The sequence below is a fragment of the Silene latifolia genome, chromosome 10, assembly GCF_048544455.1.
Source record: "Silene latifolia isolate original U9 population chromosome 10, ASM4854445v1, whole genome shotgun sequence".
NCBI classification, from domain to species: Eukaryota; Viridiplantae; Streptophyta; class Magnoliopsida; order Caryophyllales; family Caryophyllaceae; genus Silene; species Silene latifolia.
In genome coordinates, this window is record NC_133535.1 from 58550744 (window position 1) to 58570587 (window position 19844).

The following is a 19844-nucleotide window of genomic DNA, read 5'->3' on the forward strand; positions in this document are numbered from 1 at the left end:
ACTACACATTAATTAAAATCATTAGTCCCTCCCTCACTTCTCTCTTTTCATGACAATTATTTTGATCAAAGTAAAAATAAATCCAAAAATGACAAAAATGCAATGCAAAAATTAAATGTAAGTTAGGGAGTTAGAAATATTTACAAATGGTGGTTTAGGGAGGACTCCACCAAACTCTCATTCTTGATGAGATGTCAAGGAGGCATGTTCAAGGTGTTGTTGATGTTGCTCAACACCTCGAAGAAGTAATTAAAAGCTTGTTCGTTGTTATGGTAGAGGTCCTCAATAGACCGTGGTTCTTGTTGTTGATCATGATCGATGGCATGCCCAATGTAGGGATTAAAGATCCCTTCAAATTCGTCGTCCCAAAGACCACAAACTTCATTGAGTTGATCATTGAAAATCTCTTGCTTGGATGGAGACAACTCTCCCAAATTCTTCTTTTGGCCAATGAGGCCATCATCTTCTTCCTTGGTTGATTTTGATGAGCTTTGCAAGCTCTCCTTGTCACAATTCACTTGCTCTTTGAATGGAGCATCTTCAACTTTCTTCCTCCATTGGAGTTCCGATTTCTTCTTCTCATCTTTCTGGCTATAATGATCAATCATGAAACATGGCTCATGCAAACGAGGAGCTCTCATGGTCTTGTCAAGATTAAAAGTTATGCTTTCATCTCCCACTTCTAGAGTGAGCTCTCCATGCTTCACATCAATCACCGCACCCGCGGTGTGTAGGAAAGGTCTTCCTAAGATGATTGGAATGTTGGAATCTTCCTCCATATCAACAATGACAAAGTCCACCGGGATGAAAAACTTCCCGATTCGCACGGGGACATCTTCCCATATCCCTAGCGGTGTCTTCGTCGATCTATCGGCCATTTGAAGAGTGATATTGGTACATTTAAGCTCTCCCATTCCCAACCTTTTACTTACCGAGTATGGCATGACACTCACGCTAGCCCCTAGATCACATAAGGCTTTGTTGATCGTTGTGTCGCCAATGGTACACGGTATTGAGAAGCTCCCCGGATCCTTTAACTTTGGAGGTGAACTCCCTTGAAGTATTGCACTACTCACCTTAGTGAAGGCGATAGTCTCAAGTTTCTGGATCGACTTCTTCTTTGTGAGGATATCTTTCATGTACTTTTCATAGGCCGGAACGTGATTGATTAATTCCGTGAAAGGAATTGAGACTTCTAAGTTCTTCACAATTTCCATGAACTTTCCAAGTTGATCATCAAATTTAGGCTTGGCTTGACGACTTGGAAAAGGAAGTCTAATCACAATGGGCTCCTTTTCTTTGGCTTTATCTTCATTTTTCTTTGAACTTTCTTCTTTTGATGATTCCCCTTCTTTGGGACTTTGCACCACAACTTCATTCTCACTAGCTCTCACAACTTCATCCTCAACTTGCTCCTTCGGTGCTTCATACCTTGTACCACTTCTCAAGTGAATGGCACTAACCGTTTCATGTCTAGGGGGATTACCTTGAGGTGGTAATTGCCCCTTTTGTCTTTGTGAGCTCGAAGATGCTAGTTGGGTCAATTGTGTTTCCAACATCTTGGTGTGAGCTAGAATGTTGTTGATGGTGGTGTCTTTTGCTTGGCTATCTTTTTGCATTTGGGTGAAAAATTCTTGTTGATTCTTTTGCATTTGAAGGACCGCTTTTTGGACATCAAAACTTTGGTCATTGTGGTGATTGTATGGATTTTGATTTTGGTAACCTTGGTTTTGATTGAAAAAGGGTCTTTGGTTTTGATTTCTCATGGGTGGTGGAGTGTATGTTGTTTGAGGGTTTTGGACATTTTGGCTTTTGTATGAGAGATTTGGATGGAATTTGGTGTTTTCATTGTAAAAATTTGAATAAGGGGTACCGCTTTTGTAGGCTTGGAAAGCATTGACTTGCTCGGTTGTTCCCCTACATTCACTTGAGTCATGACCTAAGGTTCCACAATTCTCACATATCCCGCTTGGGATTGATGAGGATGCCGTCATGGCATTGACATGGTGCTTTGATGATTTTGAGCTTTCCTCAAGTCTAGCCATAGCTTGTTCAAACTTCAAGTTGATTGTGTCAATGTGAGCACTAAGTTGAGCACCCAATTGAGTAACGGTGTCCACTTCATACTTTCCTCTAGTAGCCTTGCGAGGCCTACTATATTGCGAATTATGGACCGCCATTTCCTCAATCTTGTTCCATGTTTGATTGTCATCAACTTCGGTGAACATTCCATTTGATCCCATATTGAGAATGTTCCTTGAATCTTCATATAAACCATTCCAAAATTGTTGCACTAAAAACCATTCGCTAAGTCCATGGTGAGGACATGAGCGACAAATACCTTTGAACCGCTCCCAAGCTTCATACAAAGATTCTTCATCCCTTTGCTTAAAACCCGTAATTTGAGCTCTTAGCATATTGGTCTTTTCTGGTGGGTAGAATTTTTTGTAGAAAGCTAGAGCTAGCTTCTTCCAAGAATCTATTCCAAGGGTGGCCTTATCAAGGCCCTTCAACCATTGCTTTGCGGTGCCGATTAACGAAAAAGGAAATAAGACCCATCTTATTTGGTCTTGAGTCACGCCCGTTTGAGAGATAGCTTCACAATAATCACAAAATGTTTCCATATGAGAATGAGGGTCCTCACTAGGCATTCCCCCGAATTGGCTCCTCTCAACTAGTTGGATGAAGGCGGACTTGGCAATAAAGTTTCCGGTAAGATGTTGTGGGGTAGGAGTACCGTTTGGTAGATCCTCCTCGGTGGGTATAGAGTGAGACGAGAATTTAGGCATTGTAGGTGGATTTTGTGTGGTATTGTTTAATGGGTTCTCTTCTCCTTCTATTGCGAAAGGATTGACAAACTCACTAGTGGGTTGAACAACTTCACCAACACCTCCCAAATTCCTCCTAACAAGTCTCCTATTATTCGTCAAGGTTCTTTCGATTTCACGGTCAAAAGGTAACAAATCTCTTTGTAACCTTCTAGACATGCAAAAAATCAAACAACTCGAAAACAATTAGAACAATCCTTGAGGAGTTTTACTTCCCCAAGGTGAAAAAGACACAACTAAAAACAATAAAAGAAATCTTAAATCAATTAAACACCGTCCCCTGACAACGCGCCATTTTTGATCGGAGCCATTTGGTGTTCACAATTAAGCATATGTGGTCGTTGGTCAATGGTCGATACAAAACACAATTTATACTTCACAAACAACTCTACAATTAGTAAAGAGGCAAGTAAAGGTCGGATCCCAAGGGACGGGTATTGAAATGAAGATTCTATTGTAACTAGCGGTGTCTAGGGGTGTCACAAATTGGGTTGATGTAGAAGGTTACTAAACTAAAATAGCAATGAAAATAAACTATCAAGGTAAATGAAATAAGGGTGTAAACAATTGATTAAAAGCACTAGGGTGTCATGGGTTCATAGGGGAATCATGGGATATGATCATACAAACATGTTCTCAAATTATAAGCAAGCAATTATTGTTGTGATGGATTGAGTTGGGTTATATCTTACAATCCTAGGAAAGTTTGGGTCCCGGAGCCGAATCTCTTGGATTGTACAACACCTACAAGTCGACTTAATCTTCCCTACTTAACACATGCATGGTCTAACAAGACTCGAGTTGGGTTATGTCTTACAAGTCAAGTTGAAAGGATAGAAGATGATAGTAAATGCAAGGATTCATAGGCTTAGCATTTCATCAAATATAACATGTGCATGCATTAAGATCAAAACAAGCAAGCAAATAAGATATGAAAGCATATTAATTTAAGCATGAATCATTCCCCATGTTGGTTTCCCTAATCACCCATTAAACCCTAGCTAAGAGACTACTCACTCATTATCATATTGATCATGCTAGAAAGGTTGTCAATCATACTAACATAATGAAACATGATGAATAAATGAAAGTAATTAGCAATAATTAAAAAGGGATTAAGAGATTATACCTACTAATGATTCCAATAATAAAGCAAGAATAATAGAAGTACTTGAATCCTAGATTGAGAGTTTGTCAATCTCCCAATAATAACCCAAATAATCTTCAATTACCCAAAATAAAGTAAGAACAAGAGAGAGATTAAGGAACTAAAACTTGGATTAAAACTTGATTAATATTTGATTACAATATTGAAGAGAGATTTGATTGATATTAACTACACTAATTATTGATAAGAAGAACATGCTCCTCTAATTAGACTAATGGGGTATTTATAGTGAGAATTAGGGAGGATGCATTAGGGTTAACTAAGGGCTAAACTAGTAATTACACTTTTTAAGTTGAGCAAGGAGCCTCCGGGATTGTCCGAGAGAAGGGCTTCTTCATTTCGTAGCTTGAAGAACGAAACTGCGCTGTGCTGTGATCCGTGCGGCTGGGAGTCGGGACGGCCGGATCTGAGATGAACAATCCGAGCGGATCAAGGAACAAGACGCACGGACTGGGCATGGGCAATCCGAGCGGATTCCTGGTGAGGACGCTCGGACTGGCGAGGACGGACGGATTCTCTACAATCCGTTCGGATTGTAGCTCAATGACTTTCCTTCTTCTTTTTCTTCCCTTTTCTTCATGAATTCCTTGGGGATTTCCTTGGGGACTCAAGGATCCTTTTCTCAACAATGCTCTTCTACTATGCTATGTACAAAGGCCTTCTAGTCTTGTCTCTCCTTGATGCTTGGTCATTGAATATGATCAATTTAGCCTTGTTTTGCCATGAAAATGCAAGATTCTTACTCCTTTCCTACCAAGGGATCAAAATCTCAAAGAGTATGCAAAACAAAGATCTAAAGATAAGAAATGACCCAAATAGGCACTAAAAAGCATAGAAACAATGGTAATTCGGGGGCTAAATATGCGCCAATTATGGTCGCATCAGTTAGCTTAAAAAACAGGTTTGGTAGCACTACAAGAAATCCTGTTTCGGGCGACTAAAAATGGCGACAGAAAAAAATAGTCGCCAAATTGGCGACTGAAAAAAAATTCGGGCGACTACTAGCTGTCGCTAATTTGGCGACTACCAAATTCCTCCAAATAATTTGACCTGGCGACTGATTTTCAGAACGGGCGACTGAAATCAGTCGCCAAATTTGGCGACTACCCCTCTGTCAGTCGCCAATCAGTCGCCCAGTCACTTATTATACACAAACACGGGACTCTTTCTCCCCTCTCTGTTACTTTACTAAAACATAAACACACAAAAGTTGTCCCAACCGCAACACCTATTCCGACCACCTAAGCCGACCACCACTCCGACCACTACTCCGACCACCATCACACCGACCACCTCGACGCCGGGAAGAAGAGTTGGTGCCTTATTTCGGTTCATCCTAAGCTATTTGAAGGTATAATTTCTTTGTTTGTTTTAAATTTCAATTACTTTGTTTAATTTTAGATTATTTTGTTATTGTAATTAGTATTAGGATGATTTGATATGTTTATATAAACATTTGTGTTGATTATTAGGTTTTTAAATGTAATTTAATTAGGTTTTGGTGAAATTGGGATTAATTTGTGATGATTGTAGTTATAGTAGTGTTGTTGATTTTGTTTAATATTAGTTTTGTTAGTGTTGTTAGTGTTGTTGATTTTGTTTATTGGTTATACTGTTTAGTGAATTAGTATTGTAATACCCCGTATTTTATATAATAAATTAAATGGATATTATTATATATTAATTATTATACATTTTATATTACTAATTATATCGGGTTAATTGTTGAGTCGATAATCACGTTAAGTTATCGAGCTAAGTTAATTAAGACGGGTTTATAAGAAATACGAATTGTGAGCTGACCCATTTAAGTTGGCCCAATATATGTTCAGCCCATTAAATCCTAAAGCCCATTTAACCCTTAACCCTAAACCCTAACCCTAATAGTGCCCTAACCCTAACCCTAACAGTCCCCTAACCCGCCTCCCTCACTAAACAGCCTCCCTCAACCCGCCTCCCTCATTCACGCCTCCCTCCTTTCATCAGCTCCAACTTCAACATTTTCGCATAGAGAGAGAGAGTGAGTGACCGTGGGTAGTGACTACGCAGCAAGGAAGAGATAGGGGAGCTTATCGACGTTCATAGGCGGCTATAGGTGGCTGTTCTGGTGGCGGAAAAAGGTATGGGTCAACCCCCTTTCCTCTGTTTTAGTATTGATGTCGGGTTTTGGTTGTTGTTTCGTGTCCTATAGAGGTGTTGTTAGTGGTGGTTGGCAGGGTAGGGGAGTAGTGTGGTGAGTGGCGAGTAGCTTGGTGGTTGTTGGGGTGGTTGTAGGTGGTTAGGGTGGCGAAACAAAGCGATCGAGTAAGGAGGGGCAAAACAGGTTGGTTATTGATTTTCAGACGGGTTTAGATGGGTAGCTTTGGGGTGGTGCCACCGTCGACTAGGGGGAGGTCGACAAGGTGGTGCTAGGTTGTCTGTGTGCGTGGGTTGGTGGCGAGTCGAATGGTGGTTGTTTGGCAGGGGGTAGATGTGGGTTGCGGTGGTGGTCAGGTTGAGAACGAGAGGTGTTGGTGATGCGTGGTGGTGAACCAGGCCAAATGGCGGCTTTGGTTTGAACCGCCGGCGGCAGTCGACCCCAGTGGGGGTGGTTGTTGGTGGCTGGGTTGAAGTGGGGACCACGACTGGTGGTTGTCGCGGTGGTATAGGCGGTGCGTGAGGAGAGTGGGTGCGTGTGAAGGGGGTACGGGCTGTTTTAGTTTGAAACGGGTTTTTCATGGTTTAATCGTTACATTTCGTAATGGGTCGTATTCTTAATTAATTAATTAATTCCCGAGTGCATTAAAATAATTAAAGACGGGTTTGAGTCGGGATGTTTGAATTGTTTAAAGTTGATTCGGGTATTTCTTAAATCATATAATTCGTTTAATCTTTTATTCATCATATTAGTTATTTAATTTAATTTCCGAGTCTTTTAAATAAATTATCCCCGAGTCGTTTAAATAATTAGAGATGGACTTTGGGTCGGGACTGGTTAAAATGGAAAGTTACTATATCGGGAAAGTTTCTATTTTGAGAGATTTCTATATTTAGTAGTTAGTAATTATAAATATTATAATTGTTCTAGGTGACGGATTCGTGAAGGATCGATAATCAAATTCATTGCTTTACTTTCTGGACTGCTTAACTGCTTAATTGGAATTGCTGGCACTTTGAGGTAGGGAAATACACTTGTCCTATTATCGTTATTGGTGAATTGTGTCGACTTGATTCGTGGTTGTTGATTTACGTTATCATTTATATTCGGGAAGGTGATTGACTGATTTGATCGTATTGGGTATGATATCACAACATCGGGTAACTGGCATGATTTCATGATTTATCAGTTCATTATATATATATATATATACTGTGTTGCATTCATTTCTTTTGAGCATTCATATGCATTGGAGATGGAGGATGTTGTGGTGATGTGGTGCGGTGATGATGATGTTGTGATAAGGCCCAGGCGGGTTCTGCAGGACTTGCCCTGGTGTCCTCAGCTGAGAGCTGGCAGATCGGCTTCGGTCGATATATAGTCTACCGGGGATCGGTATGGCTGGGTTGTCCGGGGTATGAGATGTGTGTGATGAGTTGAGATGGAGATGGAGGTGACGGAGTATCATGCATATCATATTTTATTGTTTTATTGTTTTCCCTACTCAACCTCGTGGTTGACCCTGTGTATTCGTGAACACCTGTGATGAACCGTTTTATGGGGAGCAGACTTGACAGGTTTAAGAGATAGGACGGGAGCTTAATGGGCGTGAGACACTGGATCAGACGACTTAGTAGCTAGATCATCATCTAGAAGACTTTCACTTTTATTTATGTCAGTTCTTGTAATTTGAGTTGAAAAGAGGATTTGTAATAATTAAGTTAAAATATTATATAAATTGCCTTGGAGTTTAATTTGTTATTCACTACCTCGGAAAACCGAGATGGTAACAGTCCGTTTTATTAGAGAATGTCTTGACGAGGACTTCTTTTATAAACCGGGGTGTTACAAGTATAATGTTAGTAAGGTGGAAATTATTATATGTTAGTAATGTTGAATGTAGTAAGTTAGTATAAAGTTTGGTTTTTTAAAGGTAGTAAATTATTTTAATTAGTTTGATAAGGAGTATTCTTAAAAGTAGTAATAAATTAGTATAGTTAGTATAATTTTATTTAATTAGTATAATTTTATTTAATTAGTATAATTTTATTTAATTAGTATAATTTTAGTATAATTACTATAAATTAGTATAATTTTAGTTGATTAGTATAAATTAGTATAATATTAGTTAATTAATATAATTTTAGTTAATTAGTATAGTTAATTAGTTTGTATGGATTATTGTTAAAGATGGTTCTATGTTTTATTGTTAAAATTATGGTTTATATATTATTTAGATTAAAATGAAGAGATTGGAACGTGGATGGATGTACGAAGAAAGAGTAGATAAGAAGAGACGTCCTACCGCTAGATTTATAAAGGGGATTCGTGGATTTATTGAATTTGCTAAACAAAATGATGAATATGATTTGGTAGAAAATAAACTTAGATGTCCTTGTACTAAATGCAAAAACGTGAAATATCTACATGACATAGAGGTAGAAGAACATCTTTATACAAATGGGTTTTGTCCAAACTATTACAATTGGATTTCTCATGGAGAAGCATATTCTCCCGAACAACCTCAAATGCTTTGTTTGTTTTTAGAAGGGGATGAGAAAAGGTAAGGTAGAGATGACGGCTCCCGAGCTCTTTGCAGACACGCATAGCAAGGTTGATGATAAGGGTATTAGGCATTGGACTAAGGCGAAAGATAAGGAACTATATGTATGTTTCATTTAATTAGTCAATTTACTTTGATAACATTATATATTATAGGTAAATTTTTCATGAAAAAATAACCTTTAATGATATTTGGTTTCACTTGTAGGATGCTTATTTGCGTGAAAAAGAGAACACCCCCGATAGGCCCGATAATGATATTTGGTTTGACTTGGTTGAGGGGTACAAAAAGGGCTCGGTGTATCGAACCGGAGAAGCTCATGGAGTTTTCTTCAAGGCGCCAAAAGCAAGGACTTCTTCAAAGTCCAAACAAACTTATGAGTCGGGAATTGTAAGTGTCTTACAATCACAACTTGATGAAGAAAGGCGCCAAAATGCCGAAGAAAGGCGCCTAAACGCCGAAAGGGATCAACAAATGCGGGAAATGAAATCAAAGTTCGATCAAATGCAAGCCTGCTTCAGTTCGTGCAACTCCGGTCCCCGTCCCCATTGGCAAGATCCTAATGATCCATCCGGAGGAGGTGGATTTGGCGCGGGTGCTTTTTTTCCTGTTGCTTGACTTATGTGCCCCTTTCCCAAAACTTAAGAACATGGTAGTGGGTAGTGTTAGTTAGACTTGTGACGGATTTGGTTTGTTGAGGATTTGTTGGTAACTTGTTAACTTGGTTTATTCTCATTTTATATATGAGATTTGGTTATTGGTGTTCCATTTGTGTTGTGTTGTGAGTTTGGTTTGCTCAAGTTGGTGCTGTAGTAATAGAAATGCAGGTACGAGCAATAAAAAGGATAGGGTAGTATGAAAAACCGAATTTTCATACCAAAATTACAGTGGAATTGGCGTCTGAAATGTAGTTTTGGCGACTACTTTCAGTCGCCAAAACAGAGTACCCAAAACAAAAGCTCCTGACCTGCCAGTGCCAAAGGCGACTACATGGCGACTGAAAGTAGTCGCCAATTTGGCGACTGAAGGCCAAGGTAGTCGCCAAAATGGCGACTGTAAATCAAGAATGGCGACTGATTTCAGTCGCCACTTTGGCGACTTCTTTGCCTATCCGTCGCCAATTTGGCTATTTGGCGACTACTTTGTCAGTCGCCAATTTTAGCGACTGACTTCAGTCGCCCGATTTCCAATTGGCGACTAAGTGTTGCTACAGTGCTCTGGCGACTGATTTCAGTCGCCATTTTCCTTTTAGCGACTGATTTCAGTCGCCAAACGTAGTCGCCCGAAACAGGATTTCTTGTAGTGTAGGCGACGGTTTGTGCCATCATGCTACCGAGATTTACATAGAATTTACGACTAAAACGCATAGCATATAGGTGGCTTGAATTGGCGCAAAATGAAAAAAGAAAGAAAAGTGCCCGAAAATGAGCAAAAATGACAAAACAAATTTCCAAAAATGTATAGGAAAATGCCCAAAAATGCGCAAAAAATGCCCATAAATGAGCAAAATGACCGGACGGTAGGGAGGGCTACTCCCTAAAAAAAACCTAAAAAGAAATGTCTAAGTGTGAAAAGTGTCGAAAAGGAGAGTTGAAATGATTCCCCTAAAAAAAAGAAATAAAAAATGAGTAAGTGTGCTCGTTTGGCAAAAATGTCGAGTTCACTTCGAAAAGCGAACCCGAAGAAGTAGGAAACATAAAATATAGTAATTTGACAGAATTACGAAAATAATACCCTATAGGAATAGGAAATTATAGCAAAAGCAAATTCGGAAAGATCCGAATCTTAAAATCACGGAAAAAAGGCCTGGGGAAGAGGCGCAGCAGATGCTGCGCCATTTCCCTAGCTAGTCAGACCTCGACAGAAATTAGGAAACAGCGAATAGTATAAATAGAGACTTCGGGGAAGCTTTTATTTACACAATTCCTTCATCTTTCTCCCGTCTATCACATAAAAACTCTCATATCTTCTCAAAAAATTTCAAAATTATGGATACTTTTGAAAACCGTCTCAAGGAGTAGACAAATGAGTTCACGAATGTTGAGAAACATGACATGGGTGCATTTAATTTGGGATCGATCTTGAGTCTAAAGTTAGTAAAATCATAAAGCCTTTCTTGGATGCCTGTCTTGAGTATTGGGACCCAAATTTTCACGTATTCACCTTTCCTAGGGGCGATATTTGTCCTTTCCTTGAAGAAATAGCTGCCGTTGGAGAATGGGACGCAGAAAATGTACCTGTGATACTCCCTAGCTCTCAAGGATATAAAAGTAAATTTAGAGACATGCTCGGATTGACCAAGGCTGAGGTGGACCGTCTTGTGACCTCGAAAGGAGTCCGCATGTTTGACTTAGTTGACTGATTTATAAATAGGGAGGACCCTACTATTTATTATGTTGCGAGGCGCAGAGCCTTTGGGTTTTTTCTACTTGATTGCTATGTCCTTCAAGGGCATGTTGAAAAGGAGATGAGAGGGGATCCTCCTTTTCTGAGCCTAGTGGAACAAATGGAGCTGCGCAAGAGCCCAGCATGCCTAGTTTTAGGAGAGACCATCCTTGGTTTGGATAATAGAAAAGCCAACCGCGAGCATCCCTATTTGGGAAGTCCCATCATCCTGCAGGTAAGAACCTACTTTTCATATATTTCAACCGTTTTTTTTATTTGATCAAGGGGTATTAATTCCCGTCTTCTTTTGAAGGTTTGCCTGATGGAGCGACTGCGATTGATCGAGCCCCTAGTTAATGTGCCAGGATATCACGCTCGATCGATTGCAATGAGAACTAGGCTCTACATGGTGGACTTCACTCGGGTATGCAATTACTGGGAAAATAAGTTAAAGAGTGAAGGAGGTCCTCTGATCCGGTGGATCGTGCTGTGGTGGCATTTCAGGTCAGTTACTGGAGTCTCATCATTGGACCTGACACGGTCAGTTCGTATCCCTGGCTTGGAATTCCTGATTTGCATTTATCCGGAGAGTTTCATGAGGCAAGTGGGCCTTAAGCAGAAAATTCTGAAGCTTGATACCGTCCCTTAAACTGCATTGGCACATACTACAGAGATTTGTCGGGAATGGGTAATCAGGTGGGCTCAGAGGAACATGTGGTTCATACCAGTCCATATCGGCTCCTTATGGGTATCTGACTCATACTTGCAATGGAGGAAGGCTGGTACGCCTGAAGAGCGTGAGAAGTTGAGGAAACACGAGCCTGTGGATTACAAGGTTCGTGAGGTAGCAAAGGAGAACCAGAAGTACTTGACTGAGGAGGAAGAAAAGGCCGGATTCCGAGTCGTTCATCAGTCGAAGAAACCGAAGACCGCTTCTGCCGTAGAGATGGTGATGGATTGAAATGGTAGGGTTAGACCGCGAGAGAGACTGTTGGTGATTAGGTCAGAGACAGCATAAGAGCGCCCGGCTCGTGGTCGAGATAAGAAGTATGATAAGAGTGACAAAGGCAAAGGGAAAATGGAAGAATAGCCTTAGTCATTATTATTATTATTATTATTATTATTATTATTATTATTATTATTATTATTATTATTATTATTATTATTATTATTATTATTATTATTATTATTATTATTATTATTATTATTATTATTATTATTATTATTATTATTATTATTATTATTATTATTATTATTATTATTATTATTATTATTATTATTATTATTATTATTATTATTATTATTATTATTATTATTATTATTATTATTATTATTATTATTATTATTATTATTATTATTATTATTATTATTATTATTATTATTATTATTATTATTATTATTATTATTATTATTATTATTATTATTATTATTATTATTATTATTATTATTATTATTATTATTATTATTATTATTATTATTATTATTATTATTATTATTATTATTATTATTATTATTATTATTATTATTATTATTATTATTATTATTATTATTATTATTATTATTATTATTATTATTATTATTATTATTATTATTATTATTATTATTATTATTATTATTATTATTATTATTATTATTATTATTATTATTATTATTATTATTATTATTATTATTATTATTATTATTATTATTATTATTATTATTATTATTATTATTATTATTATTATTATTATTATTATTATTATTATTATTATTATTATTATTATTATTATTATTATTATTATTATTATTATTATTATTATTATTATTATTATTATTATTATTATTATTATTATTATTATTATTATTATTATTATTATTATTATTATTATTATTATTATTATTATTATTATTATTATTATTATTATTATTATTATTATTATTATTATTATTATTATTATTATTATTATTATTATTATTATTATTATTATTATTATTATTATTATTATTATTATTATTATTATTATTATTATTATTATTATTATTATTATTATTATTATCATCATTATTATTATTATTATTATCATTATTATCATTATCATCATTATCATCATTATTATCATTATTATTATCATTATTATTATCATCATTATTATCATCATTATTATTATTATTATCATTATTATTATTATTATTATTATTATTATTTTATAATAAATGGCAGGGTTTTTAGAATCCTTGCTTGGCATTTATTTTCAGCATTTTAGTTTATATGTATTTGGATTATTATTATTATTTATGGAACAAATGAATAAAAGATTAATTAGTTAAGAAACTATTATGATTTCCTTTTATTATTCTTGTCGAATTTCAAATGCAAATACAAATTTCCTTCTATTTACATTTTTTTTAAATGACGGGTTGTATCCTGTGAAGTTTGCCTACGTATTCATTAGAAATGAAATCAAACCATGTGCGTAGTTCTAATAAATGTAAAAGAATAATTGTTCGAAGCAAGAGCTTGTAATGAACTTTAGAAAATAAGCACGAGCTTTACTTACTCCTAAAATACAATTCAATTTATTTGATAATACGAGGATGTCGAAGTGTCAAAATGCAAGTGCATAGTGACATAAGCTTTCTTTCAGCGGGCCAAGGGCCATTTTTATTTCGTGTCGCACGTGGGTGTTACGCGAGGCGCGTTTTCTGTCCTCTACTAAGGGTAATATCGTTTCAGTTGGTCGAGGTTGGTTGGGTTATAGCAAATTCGTTCCCATCTAGGTCTGTAATCCTAACCGCACCCCCCGAGAGTATGGACTTGACTAGGAAATGTCCGGTCCATTTAGGTATAAACTTTCCACGTGGATCGACAGGTAGGAGAGCTCTGACTGATTTGAGCACCAAATATCCTTATTTGATATTCCTGGGCTTAACCCGCTTATTAAAGGCTCGTTTGATATGTTCCTGATATGTATGCATATTATGTAATGCCCACAACCTTCGTTCATCCAAGGGGATGAGTTCTTCATACCGATCCTTATTCCATTCGGCTTCTGGGATTTGACTTTCAAGCAAAATGCGTAGGGACAGGATTTCTAGTTTAACTGGTTGCACAGCTTCCATGCCATAGGTCAGAAAGAAAGGAGTAGCCCCAGTGGGTGCCTAACTGATGTGCGATAACCCATAGCGTGAAAGGTATTTTGCTAGGCCAATCTCGATAATTGTCGATCATTTTCTTGAGGATCATGACGACATTTTTGTTAGCTGTCTCCACCGCGCCGTTAGTTTGAGGTCTATAAGGCGAGGAATGGTGGTGCTTGATTTTGTATTTGATTAGCCATTGTGCAGCTTTGGCTGGAAATATGACCCATTGTCACTGATGATCTAATGTGGGCAACCATATCGACAGATGATATTAGTTTGTATGAAATTTGCCACATGTTTGGCTGTAAGAGCAGTGTAGGATGTTGCTTTGACCCATTTGGTAAAATAGTCGATTGCTACCAAAATGAAACAGTGTCCCCCTGTTACTGCTGGAGTGATCTTCCCAATAATGTCAATTCCTCAAGCAGAAAACGGCCACAAAGATGTCATGATGTAAAGCATTGAGGGAGGAACATATTGCACATTCCCGAAGATTTGGCAATTATGGCAATGTCTGACGTATTTAATACAATCTGACTCCATTGTGGTCCAGTAGTATCCTAGAGGCGTGATTTTCTTTGCCGTCATGGGTCCACTCATGTGAGGACCACATTCTCCATCGTGAACTTCTTCCATCACTTTTTGTGCCTGTGATTGATCAAGGCAACGCAAGACGACACAAAAAGGTATTCTTTTGTACAACTCTCCTTGCATGAGGAGGTATTGAGAGGCTAGTAGGCGTATGGCGCGTTGTCCCCTCTTTTCCATATCTGGTGGGTATGTACCATTGACTTTGAAGTTTATAATGGCTTGAAACCAAGGTTCCCTTGGGCTTTCTTCTTCATCTGAGAGGAGGTTTACATAGGATGGTTCTGACTGTCGTTCGATGCGTAAAGGCATTTCTACCTTGTTGTCTAACATATTAATCAAAGATGTAAATTTTGCAAGAGCGCCTGCAAATTGATTCTCTTCCCGAGGTAGGTGTAGAGAAATGGCCTGATCGAAGAATTGGGCAACTTGATCTATCCTAGCCTGATAGGGTGCTAGACTTTCACTTCGAATTTTTCAAGATCCCGTCACTTGGTTAATGATCAAGGATGAGTCTTCATAGACTCGAAGATTTTTAATGCCTAAACTCACTGCTGCTTGTAGACCAATGAGGCAAGCTTCGTATTCTGCTATGTTATTTGTCACCTCGAAGTAGAGTTTGACAGAAAGTGGTGTATGCTCACCTTCAGGAGAAATGAGCGACACTCCTATTCAAAAACCTCTTAAATTTGGTGCTCCATCAAAATAAAAGTTCCAAGAGTTTACACTGGTCTGTAGGATGTCCTCGTCTGGAAATAACCATGTGTCTATTGCTTGAGTATCGTTGATAGGATTATCTGCGAAGAATTCGGCAACGGCGCGCCCTTTTATGACCTTCAAGGGTACGTACTTGAGATCAAACTCTGAAAGCATTAAGGTTTGCCTTGCCAAACGTCCGTTGAGAACGGGTTTCTCGAAGAGGTATTTGACATGATCCATTTTAGAATACACCTTGACTGAGTAGCTAAGCATGTAATGGCGTAGCTTCTTCGTCGCCCACACAAGAGCGAGGCATGTCTTCTCGAGAGGTGTGTACTTACACTCGTATTCTATGAACTTCTTACTAAGGTAGTTGATAGCTCTTTCTTCTTTTCTAAGGGTTTGTGCGAGCATAGCCCCCATGGCTGTTTCGGTTACCGTGAGATATAAACCAAGAGGTTGATCTCATTGAGGAGGCATTAGCAGTGGTGGCTTGGCCAGTATCTCCTTAATCCTGTCAAACGCCATTTGGCAGTCGTCGTCCCATATGGTATGATCTGTTTTCTTGAGCTTTTTGAAAATCGGTTCGCAGATCATAGTAAGCTTTGTTATGAATCGGCTTATGTATTGTACTCTGCCTAGAAATCCTCTAACCTCCTTCTCTATCTGGGGTTGTGGCATTTCGATTAAAGCTTGATCTTGGATGGATCAATTTCTATTCCCCTCTGGCGGCTGGCGACGTATCCCAGAAGCTTGCCTGACGTTACCCTGAGTGTACACTTATGAGGATTGAGTCTCATGTTGTACTTGTGCAATCTTAGGAAGACTTTGCGAAGGTTATTGATATGCCCCTTCCTGTCTTTGGATTTGACAATCATGTCATATATGTATACTTCTACCTCTTTATGCATCATATCATATAAAAATGTTGTCGCAGTGCGTTGATATGTAGCTCCAGCGTTGATTAGCCGAATGGCATAACTCTATAACAATATGTGCCCCACTGAGTGACGAAGGCTGTTTTATGCATATCCTCTATGGCCATTTTGATCTAATTATACCTTGCATACCCGTCCATGAAGGATAACAACGCGTGATCTGCTGTATTATCTACCAATATGTCGATGTGTGGTAGTGGAAAGTCGTCTTTGGGACTTGCGTTGTTCAAGTCTCTGAAATCCACACAAACTTGGATTCATCCATCCTTTTTGGGTATGGGGACTATGTTAGCCACCCAGTCTGAATACTCGGAAACTTTGATGAACCCGGCTTTGAATTGTTTATCGACTTCTTCTTTTATCTTAAGAGCCCATTCGGTCCTCATCCGACGAAGCTTCTATTTTACGGGTTTGAAACCTGATTTGATTCCTATATTGATGGGTTCGGTGTTCTCTATAACTAGTGCCCCTTCCCCCTCTTGTAATACTTCTTTAACTATATAGGGTGGTAATTCGACTGAGTCTTGGTCAGGATCACCCTTATTATAATCGTAAATAGAATTTCATTTAGAAAAACACAAGGAGTAAGCAGAATATAATTTATTCATATTAAATTTTGAAAATAGCTGAAACAAAGAAGCCATCTGTTCAGTAGTCAGTGGCGGTAAAGGGACAGCTACTGGGACATTTCCCAAGCTGCTGTTACTATTTGATGCTAGGCTAGGAGAAACAAGGGGATGAGGAATGACGAGAGAAGGAGATTCTCTACCGACTTCTCTAGACTCAGACTCAGAATCTGACTCCGACTCCGACTCCGACTCCGAGTCTTACTCATATTCGTTGTTTTCAGGTTCTCCTTTGAACATCTCTCCATCTCCAGTAGTGACCTTGAAGAGCTTTCCTTGGTTGTTAGTCCATTTGATCGACTTTCTCCATCCTTTCTGCTAATTTGAACTAGTTTCAATGATTAGAGTTGTCAGGTTGAAATGGACATCTTGAAGTATCATGGTAATGATCTCATCCTGTGCTGCCCTAACGAATCGGTCCTCTTCAAACAGAAGGCTAACGGCCCGTTCGTCTAAACAGGGTGTTTGACGAGTTTATACGGTAAGAACCGTTTCTGAAGGGATGAAGTAGCAATCGTGTAAGACCTTGATTCCATCTAGTTGCATTCCCTTATAGTGCCAAGGTTCGGGAAACCCGTGAAAGTATTCCTGACTCCCTTCTCTAACGAAGTATCTGTTTAGGGTAGGGAGATAGTATCGCGTTTAGATTCCTTTGTTTTTACGATTTTGAAACTGAGTGAGCATTTCTAAAGCTTCCTCTTTCGTGGGATTGTACCCCAAACCTAATGGTATCTTTTGAGAATTTCCTTCCTTGTAAGGTGCGAAGGTATTCTTCTTGATGGGATTTAAGGGCATCCCTGGGAAATATCCCTGAGACTTGAGTATGTGGTTGACCACCAAATTGGAGTATGGGTTAAAGTATAGAGGTGCCAGTTCGCTCTCTACAAGATTTATGCTCTGAAAGCTCCTAAGCTCATATACTGGGTCTGTGACTACTTGGTTGCTTGACATTTTCTTTATTACAGCCTTGATAGGTGACGAGGTGATCGTCACTACTTTGCCATCTAGAGGAATCTAAATCTTCTGGTGCAAGGCGGATGCTACCGCTTTGGAAGCGTGAATCCAAGGCCTTCCTAGAAGTATATTGAATTATTCTTCGATATCCACTATTTGAAAATTAACCTTTTGCTCGATTAGCGCTGTGGTTATAGTGAGGTTAACTAGTCCTACTACTTTACGTTGGGTTCCATCGTATGCTCGAACACCTTGGTTGGTAGGAGTCTAATCTGATTCTTTCATGCCCAACTTGTATGATGTCTTTAGTGTTATGACGTTGACTGCAGAGCCATCATCCACCAAAGTCATTGGCATGTTCTTCTTTAAGCATCTTTTGCTTGGCTATCCTTTTGCATTTAGTGAAAAATTCTTGTTGATTCTTTTGCATTTGGAGGACCGCTTTTTGAACATCAAAGCCTTGGTCATTTGGTTGATTGTATAAATATTGGTTTTGATAACTTTGGCTTTGATTGTAAAAGGGTCTTTGAGCTTGGTTTCTCATTGGAGGTGAGTGTATGTTGGTTGAGGGTTTTGAACATTTTGGCTTTTGTATGAAAGATTAGGATGAAATTTGGTGTTCTCATTGTAATAGTTTGAATAAGGGGTGCCATTCTTGTATGCTTGGAAAGTATTCACTTGTTCACTTGTTCTCCTACAGTCACTTTGGTCATGTCCCAAAGTTCCACAACTCTCACATACTCCACTTGGAATTGAGAATGACGCCACCATAGCATTAACATGTTTCTTGGGTGATTTGGAGGCCTCTTCAAGTTTAGCCATGGCCTTCTCAAACTTCAAATTAATGATGTCAATGTGAGCACTTAGTTGAGCACCCAATTGTGTGATAGAATCTATCTCATGCTTTCCTCCTCTAGTAGCCTTTCGAGGTCTACTATATTGCGAATTATGAACCGCCATTTATTCAATTTTGGCCCATGTTTGATTGTCATCAACTTCGGTAAACATACCATTGGATCCCATGTTGAGGATATTGTGAGAATATTCATAGACCGTTCCAAAATTGTTGCACAAGGAACCACTCGCTAATAAGTCCATGATGTGGACAAGAACGACAAGTGTCCTTAAATCTTTCCCATGCCTCATACAATGATTCCTCATCTCTTTGCTTGAACCCGGTGATTTGGGCTCTTAACATATTAGTCTTCTCCGGAGGATAGAATTTCTTGTAGAAAGCAAGTGCTAACTTCTTCCATGAGTCAATACCAAGAGTAGCCTTATCTAGGCTCTTTAACCATTGCTTTGCGGTACCAATCAAAGAAAAAGGAAATAATACCCATCAGATTTGGTCTTGAGTAACTCCGGTTTGAGAAATCGCATCACAATAGTCACAAAAATTCTCCATATGTGAGTGAGGGTCTTCACTAGGCATCCCTCCAAATTGACTTCTCTCAACTAATTGTATGAATGCGGATTTGGCAATGAAATTACCAGTTAAGTGTTGTGGTGTAGGAGTACCATTTGGTAGGTTCTCCTCGGTTGGTACGGAATGCGATGAAAATTTAGGCATTGTGAGTTGATTTTGTGGTGGGTTTTGTATTGGGTTGTCCTCTCCTTCTCTTGCAAAAGGGTTGGTAAACTCAATGTTATTTGGTTGAATGTCCACAATCTCTCCAATACCTCTCAATGTACCTCTAGCAACTCTTCTATTGTTGGTTAAGGTCCTTTCAATTTCGAAATCAATAGGTGAAAGATTACCTTGTGATCTCCTAGTGCAAAATATCAAACAACTCGAAAACAATTAGAACAACCTTGAGGAGATTGACTTCCCCAAGGTG

At 38.3% G+C, this 19844-nt stretch overlaps 2 non-coding genes across 2 annotated transcripts; both read left to right on the top strand.

Moving 5' to 3' along the window:
* The first annotated feature begins 2310 nt into the window (after nt 1-2310).
* LOC141609997 (small nucleolar RNA R71) lies at nt 2311-2417 on the top strand. The gene has a single exon (XR_012527895.1). It is a non-coding gene; the product is annotated as a small nucleolar RNA R71 (small nucleolar RNA).
* A 16679-nt stretch (nt 2418-19096) lies between these two features.
* LOC141609753 (small nucleolar RNA R71) lies at nt 19097-19204 on the top strand. Its single transcript, XR_012527667.1, has one exon. It is a non-coding gene; the product is annotated as a small nucleolar RNA R71 (small nucleolar RNA).
* Nucleotides 19205-19844: the final 640 nt, after the last annotated feature.